At 39.5% G+C, this 13788-nt stretch overlaps 1 long non-coding RNA gene across 1 annotated transcript; it reads left to right on the top strand.

The window, feature by feature from the left end:
* The first annotated feature begins 8689 nt into the window (after nucleotides 1–8689).
* Nucleotides 8690–10354, top strand: LOC127942782 (uncharacterized). Its single transcript, XR_008149422.1, has 3 exons — nucleotides 8690–8867; nucleotides 9778–9812; nucleotides 10235–10354. It is a non-coding gene; the product is annotated as an uncharacterized LOC127942782 (long non-coding RNA).
* Nucleotides 10355–13788: the final 3434 nt, after the last annotated feature.

Here is a 13788-nt window from a genome sequence, read left to right as displayed (position 1 = left end):
TTAAGTAACATCATATTAATCCTGTAAAGAGAGCCATCAAGAAACAGGAGGTTGAGTTTCTTCTAGATCAGAGATGGGCAACTGACAGCTGGCAGCTCAGATATGGCCTGCAATATCTTAAAAAAACAGACCACTGAACCATATTATACTCAATGTTAATACATTTGCAAAGTGCGTCATATAAATATTATATAAATTCTAACCCCAACCAGGAGAGGTTCCTAGTTCCTGACGATAACCATATTAAGCATAGTTCACACGCTAATATGACCAAAATGAGCAAAAAAATTAAAATAAATAATTACAATGAAAATCAAGCTTTCCAGTGGTGTGTCTGCCATTTATGCCACATTTCACAAATAAATGTATGAAAGATACACTGGTGATGCTAGAGTTGCACTCATCTCATATTTAGAAGATAAAACATAAAATCAGCCAAACCTTTTTGAGTCAATTGTGCACCAGCAGGAGAGTCCACAAGTTTCTTATTGAGACGAGTTGTTTTGATTGTAGGAATGTTGTCTGAACTGAATGGTAAGTGCATATGTTTGGGGGGTGCTCAAGTATGGAAATGTATGCACTGAATTGTTATATTCTTATATTCAGTTTTTGTTAAAAATAATGTTACAGGATTACAGGAGGGTGAATTCTATTACTCTACCTGACTGCTATCCAAATACAGTATAAGATAATGTTGGTTCAGCAAAATATGTCACTAAACTGTACTTACTGATAATGTGGTTGATGTGGAAATATACTGTTAATAACTGTAAAACCTTATTTGACCCATAATGCATTGCGAATTACAGCTGCATCTTGTAAAATGTTTATACAGTAAAATTCTGTAAAAATTTGCTGTAGTTACATTCTTTCTATGTGCGATGTTTATCATCTCATCAATGGAGTATTTATTTTCTTTGAAGATGATCTTATAATAATAAATATGATTCTGTGAATATTCACAGTTGAAGGTTGCAGTTAATCCATGATTCACCTCCAGTCTTTTTGTCACGTTACAGCATGAATCTGTCATTTAGATATAAGAGAACATATTTATAGAATGTGCATCTGATATTTATTGTTTAGTATAGTTTATAGGAGGGTACTGGGCTGGATATACTGTTAACTAGGATGACCAAATGACCTCTTAAAAAAAGCAAAAATCACTTTATAATTACCAACAAAAGTTCAATGAGAACTGCCTTCTAAAAGAGCAGCATCAGGTACAGTAATACTTGGCTGATCCCTTTACAGTGCCCTAGTGAAAATATAAATTCACAGAAGAACTTCTTTTGCTTTTTCTCGGTCAGGCATGATGTGGAAATTACATCCATGTCAATGGCAAAAAAGGGTGCAAATTAGATGCTTGTGATGTTAGTTCAAAGCTCAAAACATCAGTTTTATGGAAAGAGTTTGTCTGCTAAGTTAACTGGTCAGTAAGTGTTAGCTTGTTAATGCACAAAATTTGCTAATAATTAATAATTCAGTTAATACATGAACTAATAATTTATAATTCTATTTAAAATTAACATTCAACTATATTAATAAATGCTGTAAAAAAAATATTCTATGATCTTTACTTTTTTTACCTTTTTAATGGTCAGCCTAGTTTAACATTAGAATTGAAATATACAGTAAATATACTGGAGATGAAAAGCATGATGCGTTTGTTTTTGTTGAGATACAGAATGAATCTTCCTTTATTAATCCATTGATCTTCTTCATTATTGTTTATTATTGTATACCACACTCCGTGGATTTGTTTTTGCAGATATTGAGTTTTACTGGTTGAAGTCCTCCCAGAATCCACCAGAACACTTCCTCCAGAATATCCCATGACGCTAAAGCATCTCACTGCAGCTGTCAATCAGACTGATACTGTGATCAGAAAGATGATGAACAGAAAACAGCATCATTACTGCAGTGATGAAAGAGAAAAGCTCTGACCTGAGATCAGGTAGAAAGTGAGGAAGATGAGGAGGATCTTCATTGTAAGTTGAGTTCAGTCTTCTTTCCGCTGAATGATCTCTGTGTGAATCTCTCTGTCTCTACATCTGTCTGCTTTAGTTACTTCCTCTTTATTCAGCTCTTTATCAGTAATGATCAGCTTTACTGGCTCCTCCCACCATCAGCACTGACTGAATATCACATTAATCACACTGAAAGAGTGACATCTAGTGGAGTTACACTGTCTAATACTGAGAGATCACACAGGTTTCATGTTCTCATGTAAACAAGGACAGCATCATTATTTTAATCTCCCACCAGAGGTAAACTGAATACATAACTTCAATGAGGTTCCATAGAGTCCGTACGAAGCATCAACAGCTTTTTATAAGGACAACATGTCCTTATAAACAGGTTTGTGGATTCAGCTCCATGCACAGCAGCTTTCAGACAAACAAATTTATTTTCTTCACTTTGACTTCATCAAAACAATGGCTCTATGTAATTATCAAATATTTGGCAAACATTTCATTCCTCCGGATTCATTCTGTCTTTAAAAATACTAGAAGTGAGTAAATCAGTTTAGTTTATAATTAATCAAACCAGAACACAAGAAAATGAATGTATGTTCTCTATCAACCACACTGTAAAACCCGACAAGTAAACTTAACTCAAATCGTTTGAGTAAACAGATTGTCTTGATTTAAACCATGTAAGTTTTAAAACTTTGCATTCAAGTAATTAAGTGATTAACTACCCAGCCGGCACATGACCGACCTTCAACGTTGAAATATGGTTGAAATAAGGTCAGTTGTGGTTTCAACGTTGAAACAACGTTGATTCAACGTTTAAAGCTGAATGGTTGAAAAACATCCAGCACATGACCAACTTTCAATGTTGAAATATGGTTGAAATAAGGTCAGTTGTGGTTTCAACGTTGAAACAACGTTGATTCAACGTTTAAAGCTGAATGGTTGAAAAACATCCAGCACATGACCAACTTTCAATGTTGAAATATGGTTGAAATAAGGTCAGTTGTGGTTTCAACGTTGAAACAACGTTGATTCAACGTTTAAAGATGAACTGTTGAAAAACGTCTCAGGTTACGAATGTAACCATGGTTCCCTGAGAGGGAACGAGACACTGCGTCCTCTGAAGGGACACTATGGGGAACACCTCGTCGTGACCCGTGTCTGAAGCATACTTTGAAAAAACGCCAACTCGTTGGCCGGCGACAGCGTCTGACGTCACTACCGGCGCGACTATAAATAAGCGACCGGAGAGCACGTCATTTATCTTCTTCGTGAAGCTTGCGTCCGAAGCATGGCAAGGGATCTAGAGGACGCAGTGTCTCGTTCCCTCTCAGGGAACCATGGTTACATTCGTAACCTGAGACGTTCCCCCTCAAGGGAACTTCGAACTGCGTCCTCTGAAGGGACACTATGGGGAACAGTATACCCACGCCGCCATGCTGAGGGGAGCGCAGGCCAGACCATGGCGAACACTAAGTACCAACTCTACCATTTCTATGGGAGTTTCCCCTAGGACGTTTAGACAGCTGTCTGTGACACTATCCCTTACGGCCAAAGGCCTAAGCTACATACCCAATTTAATTGATCAGGGCCTCGACCCGGGGTAGAGCTTAAAGGCTTGGAATAGGAAGGATTCCTTTAAAGGGATACGGCTAAGAAACCAGTATTATACAAGGTCTTGCCTGTCACACAGGGGCTACCGTTTGCTCTTGCAAAATTTTCCGAAGGAGCTGTCTCAACAGAACCCTGGTAGCAAAACCCTGCTAGATAGGTATTCAAGGATACCTGAATGGAGTGGCGCCCAAGATGAACGGGGCTTTACACCAACTCAAGAAAGGGCACGAAGCAACCGCGCAAAGCCCTTACCATAAAGGATTTTTAGAAAGAACGCAGAGCCTTAGCGTGCGAACTTACCACAGAGTGGATTTCAGAAAGTGCGCAAAGAATACACGTGCACACTTACCATAGTATGGATTTTAAAATACTGTTCTAGGGAGGGGTTCTCGTGGCACTCTGAAGGGGAAAAAACAGAGAACACCGTCAAATGAGAGGAACTCTGAATTCAGAGTAGCGTACTAACACGTAACCCTTTTCTGGGAAAAAGGGGCCCGTTGTTAAAACTACTGCGAGAACCGCCCAAATATCCCTTGATGAGGGAAGCAATGCTTGAGTGTAAACAAATGCACTCCGGCTGAAAGGAGCCAAAGGAACCAAAGTCTAAACATCTCGAAAAAGGGAACGAAGCTGAGCGCGTAACCCTTACCATACAGGATTTCAGAAAAATGTGCAGAGACTTGCGTGCACACTTACCACTTTAAGAAGTACACAGAATGTAGCGTGCGTACCTACAGGTTCCTAAGCATCGCAGAGATCTGAGCCACACGGGAGAGGCAAGCTCCAAACTTACAAACCTCTTTGGACGAGGGGAGCATCACCTGAGGCAGTAAAAAACAGGAAGAATTCTGTAACTACCACCTCCTCCCTTCCCACTGGATGTGACAGTGCATATAAGCGGTCAGGAGGCCCCTCAGGGTGACCTGGCCAACATTCATGAAATCTCCTGCAGAGCCGTGCCAGTTCTGATGATCAGCGAGGCTCCCACAGAAGCCCGTGATCTCGGCCGCCTAATACCAGAGCACGAGGCCGGAAGGACGGTGCTGACGGGTGTTAGTAGATGCCATAACTGAGCACTGTAAAAGAGACTCACTTAGAAAGTTAGTAGACATATGACCACCAGTAATTCAACTCATAAGTATATACAGAAAAAGGGTTACATACTCACCCATCCTCCTGTAGTGGGACCCTGCTCACAGGGCGCTTCCTTATAGTCCGGACCATCAGTAAGGTGGTTACTATGAACATAGAACCAACCAAAAACATCATAGGTCCAGCATATGAGACTGTTATGAGAGAAATTCTCCCCCACCTAACCTCGATCAGGTGGAGAGCTGGTGGTCGCAGGGGAATTCAGGCAAGGGAGGAAAAGAGCAGAAGTTAAACATAAAAAGCATTTTCTCTAGGTATCGCTCTGATTCGGACGAGAACGCTGCCTCGTCTGAATCACATCCCTCAGGTCCTGCTTACCTCCTCGCGACCCACGATTCCTCTTGCCCCTGCCCATAGGCGGGGGAGGAGCGCGAGTCGCGACACTAGCCTTCTGCGCCCGTCTTTGATCCTCAGAACGAGACGGGCCAGGACCCCTATGTTGTTCGGGCTCGGACCTGGACCTTCGTGGAATGAAGGTTTTAAAAGCAGCTGAGCGCGCCCTTGCCTCCCTGAACTTTTCGACCACCATCTCGACGGAGGTACCGAAAAGCTCAGAAGGCGAGACCGGAGCATCGAGAAGAAAGCCCCTTTCTTTCTTCCCGATGTCTGCCAGGTTCACCCACAGATGTCTCTCCGTTACTACCATGGCAGCCATAGACCTACCCATGGCGGAGGCGGCCTGCTTGGTAGCACGGAGAGAGAGGTCTGTGGTGCGGCGCAGCTCGGCCACCTGATCAGCTGAAAGGCCCTCGCCTTTATCCAGGTCCCTCAGCAGGTCAGCCTGATAGGCCTGAAGCACCGCCATAGTGTGCAATGAAGCCACAGCCTGACCTGCTGCTGCGTATGCTTTGCCATTTAAGCGGGATGTATCCTGGAGGGGCTTAGATGGCAAAGAGGGAGATTTAAGAGAGGATGTTTCCCCCACAGAGAGATAGCTAGCCAGCGTCTCTTCTACAGGGGGCATCTTCTCATAGGCATTTTCGCGCATGCCCTCGATGTTAGCATAACTCGTATGCTGAAACCGATGGATGCGAGAAGAAAATGGCCTCCTCCATTCTTTCTTGATTTCCGCATGTAAATCAGGCAAGAATGGAAGGCTCACCTGGGCTGGAGGGCTATGGTCAGATAAATAACACTCATCAAGGCGACCTCGCGGCGTTATTTTGCTTGTACGTTTCCATGGCAAGTTTAACTTTGCTGTGGCACGATCCATAACCTCTAACAGCTCCTCATACGCAGGGCAGGAGGATTGAGAAGGCTCAGCCTCAGCTTCTTCGCCAACCTCAGACATCTCCTGCTCTTCCTGGGTAGAACCCAGCAGAGCACTAACTTCAGTATCAGAAAGGGTTAATGATAACACGTCTTCCTCCTGAAGTTCATTCTCGTCCGCCGCCGAAGAGCGAGAAAGGGAAAGTCCCTCTCTAAACTCTTCAACGAGGTCCACCTGTGATCCCCACGAGCTCATTCTCCTCCGTGCCTCAACAGCGGCGGGTCCTGAGCCGCGGGAGACAGATGGCTGTCCCTCTTTCCTCGAAAAGAGAGACAAACGAGAGCGGAGCTTTTTCATGGAAAAACGCTCACAGTGCACGCAGATCGCCCCCTCAAGGACATCGCGCGCGTGCTCTTCGCCCAAACAAAAAACGCAAAGACTGTGTGTGTCATCCGGTGTCAAATAACGCTGACACGGATGCACGCACTGTCTAAACGCCTTGCTAGTGGAAGCCATGATAACAAAAGTAAAGATCGCTCTTACCGTGGTCGTTTCTCAGACGCACACTTCAAACAAAACAGTCAAATGAAGACGAAGAAGATAAATGACGTGCTCTCCGGTCGCTTATTTATAGTCGCACCGGTAGTGACGTCAGACACTGTCGCCGGCCAACGAGTTGGCGTTTTTTCAAAGTATGCTTCAGACACGGGTCACGACGAGGTGTTCCCCATAGTGTCCCTTCAGAGGACGCAGTTCGAAGTTCCCTTGAGGGGGAACTTCCAGCACATGACCAACTTTCAACATTGAAATATGGCTGAAATAAGGTCAGTTGTTTTAATGAAACAACGTTAAAAATGTTTAATGCTAAATGGTAGTTAAAGGTTAACAAGCTTTTAAATTATTTATATTAAATTATTTAAATTAATTAATTATTTTAATAGCATTTTAAAATATTTTAGTCATGATACCTATTCTAAAATCTAAAGGTATATGTTAAATATTATCATCATTAACAACAATAAAACTATATACATTTCGCTGCTTTATCACACTGAAACAACTCCCATTGGTAGTTTTATTTTATTACTTCTATCATGATTGGTTAATCTGGCTGTCATTCAGGAAACTGGACAATGAATCGGTTCGCGCCTTTCTACATTTAAAAATTAGTGCTGTCAAAATTAGCGCGTTAACGCATTCGATTAATTTGAAATATTTAACGCGTTAAAAAAAAATAACGCAATTAACGCGGTTGCAGTTTTTTTTATTTCCAGTTGTGGCCTATGTGTGTTCAACGTGCAAAGAAATATGGATAAGACCAAGGAAGGACTTTTAGACAGAAAGTTTCAGTATAAAACTCTGCCGGATTACTCTTCAGTCTGCCACAAGAAACATTAGGCTACTCTTCATTTAGTCTGCCACAAGAAACAGCAACATTAAAATCATGAACTCAAATGTCATTGTTTAAAAAAAAAAAAAACAATGACTGTAACAGTGCGTAAATCAGACCTTTCTGTAACGCTAACGTTAATAAGCTTAAACGAAAATAACGAAATAATTGTGTAGCGGAGTATTTTTTGTACACAGTGCCGCGAACTGTCAATCACTCCTGTGCGCGTGCATCACTGTCCTCCTCAGCTGCAGCAACGTGCGCTCTCTCTCTTCATCAAGCTTTAAAACAAAAAGGGGACAAAAAGATCATATTGTCTTTGTGCATAGGCTATAGATTAATTAGATAAATGAATATCTAAATTTGTGCCTTGCCATCTACGGTATTTTTTTAGAACTTAGAAAAAAGATGCTGCAGCCAATGAGCAGCCAGCGGGGGCTGCAGGACGACTCAACCTCCGCAGACAGTTTTTAATGTTTATCAGACAATAAATACTCAAGATTTTGCTTTAGTATAACTCACAACGAGTTTCACACACCTTCTCCGGCCACGTTGAGTTGTTGACACTTAACAGTGGGAAAAGCGACACATGCGCTATTCACTTGTATAACTTAAGGGTGAATGGGTAATGTAGTTTCTGCTCTGGGTGGGATGAATTAGGAAGCTTGCATTGTGAAGGGCTCTCTGAAAATCGGCAGTGCAGGTAAAAGATTAAAACCTCTATTAAAACAGATGTCCAAATGAGCGTACCGGTACGCTACAAGCACGTTCTGGGCACACGGAGAGGTGGCGGTACGCTCAAGAGCTATATTTGGAAGTGGAGGTAGTGAGTACTGGTGCGTACTGGCCCACTTAAAGCACTGGCAATGACTATACTTTGAAATTTTTTTGCAGTCCACTTAGAATTCAACATGGAAATCATTTTTGTTTTTTATTGGCATTGATTGTTTTGAAATTCAAATGGTACTTACATGCCTGTGTTTTTATTTCTGTAATAAACATGGCTTTCAAGCCAACAGTTAATTTGGAGGATATTGATGGTTTATTGCAGGTATGTTGTTTACATGAGAAAATCTGTGTTACAAGTTAAACAAAAATTCCAATAAACAATCATATTTTGAATTTAAATAGTTTCTTTGTCTTGAGTTTACATTAATTATTTACATTTTACATTTACATATCCAAAAAGTTTCAGTCTTTTAATTGCGATTAATCGCGATTAATCGCGATTAATTTAAAAAAAATTGTGCGATTAATGAGTTAATTTTTTTTAATCGATTGACAGCACTATTAAAAATATGACCGTTATTGTCGTCTTTCTGTGAGTGAGGCGGCTGACTGTGAGCTGCTGCTCGTTATAACTGACTGCTCTATCGGTCCCGAATTATTTCATATTTGCCTGTACATTTTTTATTTATTTTGAGCGAATTTGAGTCGTGACATGTCAATGGAGAACAAATACTGTGATCACAAGAAGGGTCAGGTGTTCTGCGAGGTCCTGAAAACATCCTGGCAAAATGAGGTAAGAAAATCGCTAACTTTATCTTTATTATCTTTTGAAAATAGTAAAGTATTACCAGAGTTTACAAATGGGTAGTTTAAAGGACATGTAATCTGCAGATGAATAAATACCGTGTGTCTATTTTTGCATTGCTTTATCACAGCTGATCAAGTTAGGTGCTCACCTAATGTGTTGCTGGTAAGAGAGATTTAGAGATGGTTTAGAGATTTTCCCATATTGTCCTGATATGTATCCCATGCATTAGGTGTGTTATATATGTTTGTATGCTTATAATAGTTTCAAAATGTTTTCTGAAACATATAAGTGCAAATGTCTGTATTTAAATAATATAATTTTAATGAATTAATGAAAATGAATAAATAAATAAAAGGATTGTTTAAAGCCATGGTTCTCAAAGTGTCAGGCCCCCTCTAGTTGTTATGCAGGTGAATCACTAAATTAAACTAATTAATGTTAATATATTTTAACTTAATCTTTGAGTAAGTTTTTTTTTTTGCACATTTAAGTATGTTAGAGTTAAAGTACAGTACAGTTTTGTAACTTTTGTTACATAATTACATTTAAAATTACATTTTAATTTAAACTTTTTTTTATTTACCTGTATATGTAAGCACAGTTGTAGTGTTAATGTTCAAACATGGTAAAGTGTCTGACAACAATAAATATTCTTATTAGAATAAAACTGCCTCATTTTTTTAACTGTAGACCTGTAGCTGAATAGTTTGGTCTACTACGCTGCTGAAATGTAATGTTGGTCATTATGGTGCAACTTAATATTTAATAACAAATATTTTCTGAAGTGGTACTTGGTATAAAAAGTTTGAAAACCAGTGGTTTAAAGAAATGGTATAATATGAAATCCTGCTTTTTAAGAACTTTTCAGTAAACCATTTCTTCTTTCCCCTTGTAGAGTCATTGAGGATCCAGCTTGTTCTTGAAACATTGGTAAGAAATTGTTCATCTGCTACATTGCACTGTCACTTCTGCTAGAGATGCTTTGACCTTTTGTGATAGGTTTTGATTGTACTTAGTTTATTAAAAATTTACTGAATTAGATTTTATTTGTTTTACTACACTGTATTACTAGTGTTTTGATTAAAACAGTGTAACTGGGGGCTCTGAAAACACTGCTTGTGAATAATTTGTTATTATTGTAAATTTTCATCTGAATACATTAAATAAGTGTTTAATGAATAGTGTTGTCCACTTTGTTTCCAACCTCACTGTTACTGAACTGTAAAGTGAAAATATTGTGTGATTTTATTTTGCATTCAGTTTTCAGTTAAATATATTTCACAATATCAAAGTTATTGTGAAACATTGTGAACATACCTAAACTCACTGGTTAAATCTTATGTTCCCTCCAGAAGTTTGCCCTCTGCAAGTGAACGACTCCTTGTGGTGCCATCCCAAAGAAGTTCACAATCACTCTCTCGGACCTTTTCCTGGACTGTGCCCAGCTGGTGGAATCACCTCCCAATCTCAATCCGAACTGCTGAGTCTTTACTCATTTTCAAGAAACATCTTAAGACTCATCTTTTTCACCAGCACTTAACCAGCTAATACTAGCACTTTTCCTTCTTTTCTTGTCTTTTATATATATATATATAAAAAATAAAAAAAAACCTGGCTATGCGTTCTGTACTAGACTAACTGAGACTTGTCATGGCACTTGTATACTGTTGTTGTTCGCTTGTACACCTGACTGCTTCTGTTCTTCTCATTTGTAAGTCGCTTTGGATAAAATCGTCTGTTAAATGACTAAATGTAAATGTTTATACAGGACGGTACAGAAAGTGCACAAGTGGGAGAGAGTGGAGGGGACGGCGTCAGAAAGGACCTAGCGCTGGGACTCTTTCAAGGATCACCCGAAGCACAACCACACTGTATACACTAAGGCTGCTGGTTCTAACATTTTAGAGTGCCCTGCGGTAGAAATCTCATTCTGCATTCCCCACGGTAAAGAAGACACAGTCCGGGGGGGTTCCCATCAGAAATCAACTGGTGGAAGGTTCCCTTCTCGAACTGTTCAACACATTTTCACTGCACAAATGTACACAACTCTTGTAATGAGACACATTACTAAAACATGTTTTTGACAGAAACTGTAGTTTTCCACCAAAATAAAAGATCCACTGGTTTCAGTCATAAAGGTACAAGGGTTTGTCTTGTAAGTGCTGCAAAAAATATGCATTTTTGTGCCGAATTATTTTACAAAAACCTATAAATATTATTGTATTTGGATTGTTCTACTACATGTTTTTAGCATTACCTTCATGCATACTCTGCATAATAAAGTGTGGGATTATTTTCATCTGTTTTATTCAGTATGTTTCCAAAATTTAACTGCTGTTTGACAATTTTGAGCATGTGGTAGTTTATTGAAGTTGTTTGTAAAGCCATTGCTGCCAGTCATTACATTTTTAGCCTTGCATGTACATTGTTGATCTAAATGCCAACTCGGATCTAGGTGTATTTACACACGGTGCAAGGTACGACGGGGAAACAACGTCGTGTTATCAACGCTGATTAACTTTTCAAAATCAACACCTCATTCAGCTTTCATCCCAGGGCTGCAGCACGACCCTAATTCACCCATAATGCAGGTAAGACGGTGAAACAGCGTCGCGATTTCAACGGTGAATCCACGTCGTGATTTCAACGTTGATCCAATTTGCAAAATCGAAAGGTTATTCAACGTCGGGATTTCAACAGTGAATCAGCGTTGTGATTTCAACCGTACATCAACGTCACGATTTCAACGGTGAATCAACGTCGTGATTTCAACGTTGATCCAATTTGCAAAATCGAAAGGTTTTTCAACGTTGATTCAACCATGGTACCTGACGTTGTTTCAACGTTGAATCAATGTTGAAATGCCGGCTGGGTAAGTGCTGATTGAGAATTAGTGAATTAGTGATGAACAGCTGCTGTTAACAAACAGAATCACTGAAGAAAAGAGAAACACAAGAACTACTACAACTGACTTCAGACACAGCCTTAGATGAAATCAACTGAAATAAAATACATGAAATCTCTCAAGATCTGATTAAACAACCCCACAAACAGCATCAGCAGCTCCACTTATTAATAACCAGACTGACTTTATTTCTGTCAGACGTCTACAGAAGATCTTATTGAGAATGAACTAAGGTTTAGATGTTGATTTATTGTTTCATTTGAAGTAACCATGTTAGAGATCAGTGTTTGCTTTAGTTGGGCTCTTGACCCTTGATTTCTGTCTTAGTCTTTTCTCTGGCTGTTATAACCGTGTGTTTCATCAACCATTACATCAACCATGCTCTTGTCATCTGATAAGTTTAATTAATGTGCAGGCTAGATTCACTTATAATACTTCGTCATTAAAACACAATTAGGATTTATGAAATCATAGCCACGAATTAACGTAGTAGTAAGGTCGTAGTAATTAATAAAAGTAGCTCACAAATTCTTAATTTGGTGGGAATTAATTATTAATTCATAGTTAGCAGTTCTCACTATGTAAACTTTGCACCGTTTAAACGTTATAAAATAAAACTTAATTAAATATCGATACTCACCGTCTGGTTGCTGTCCACGTCGTCCATCTTTAATTAGTGTTGATTCAGTACAGTAGGTGGCACTGTCACAAAAATACTAGGGTCCTAAAACTGCAGTCACAGAATTGCGGTCCTGTAACTGCAGCCTCCGGTTGTGCAGGAATACCCTTCTCATAAAATCTTGCTAACCCCAAATTCTTAAAGCAACCAAACGTTAATTTTGATATTGTGGGTCATTTATGTCCAGGAGTGAGAATGTTTAACACACAAATGAGGAATTATTAGATATTATGAACTAAATAACAATTTCCTGTTGTGTATAAATCATTGTGAATTATCATCATCATCATCATCATCAAAGAACTTAATTATTAAACTTAAACTTGATTTGATGAAAAAAAAAAACACATTGTTCTCTTGGAATCTGAGCATAGTAGAGCCTGTTTTGATATTTGAAATTAGATGTGCTCATTCAGTTGGTTAGATTGTGTGTGAATGTGTCTGTATGTGTGAACAGATGTCAGTTTGTCGATTTAAAGCCAGCCAGTGTGATAAATGAAGAGAGAGAGAGACAAAACGAGAGAAGCAAAATCTTTCCTTCACAACTTCTTTCTAAATGGAGATTGCTAACATAGGATGTGGTTGCCATAGTAATGTGTATCTATGGACAGAAGGGTTATTCTTGCATGCAGGATGTCAGACGGTCTCATCTGTATCAGAGTGATGAGCTGACTGACCCAGCATCAGAATGAGTTTGGCTTGTCATGTGACTGATTTGGAGCTCCTCAGATAAACACCTCTTGACTCATAGGGTGCTAAATTGAGGATCTCTTGCATTTAGATACATGTAGAAAGTGGGTAATATTTATATCTTTTCTCAGCTAACATTAATAGGTTACCCCAGACTTCTGGAGGATCATTGGCTTTATTAATTATCGTGCCTCTTGGCTCGTTTGGAGTCACAGACATCAGCTAGAGAACATCAAGTCAGTTTTGATCAACAAATACTTCAATCTTTAAAGACCCTTTGAAAAGCCAGTACTTAATGTGTTGACATGTTGTGTGAAACCGAGACATATATTCTGCATTTTGAAGGCCTGGACTGCTTATGCTATGGATAAAAAGACACTTTCTTTGCAACCAATAGATGGGAAAGGAAAATAAGCTATTATTTTTGAATCAACCAAATACGTAATCAAACCAGAATTTGCTAATTGCTAATGCTTGCAGGCTAGGGTGACCACCTGCTAATAAGCCCAAGGGGGGACAAGGGGTGTGTTTCTGAGGGACAATGTGGGACACTGCCCCCACCCCATGGGCAGACTCACTAATAGTGGTTTTACCCATTTCTAGCACATACCACCTAACATGGTATATTAATA

This window comes from Carassius gibelio, chromosome A22 (genome assembly GCF_023724105.1).
Source record: "Carassius gibelio isolate Cgi1373 ecotype wild population from Czech Republic chromosome A22, carGib1.2-hapl.c, whole genome shotgun sequence".
Lineage (NCBI taxonomy): Eukaryota > Metazoa > Chordata > Actinopteri > Cypriniformes > Cyprinidae > Carassius > Carassius gibelio.
The sequence above is the reverse complement of the archived record's forward strand: the minus strand, read 5'-3'. Positions and strand labels throughout refer to the sequence as shown.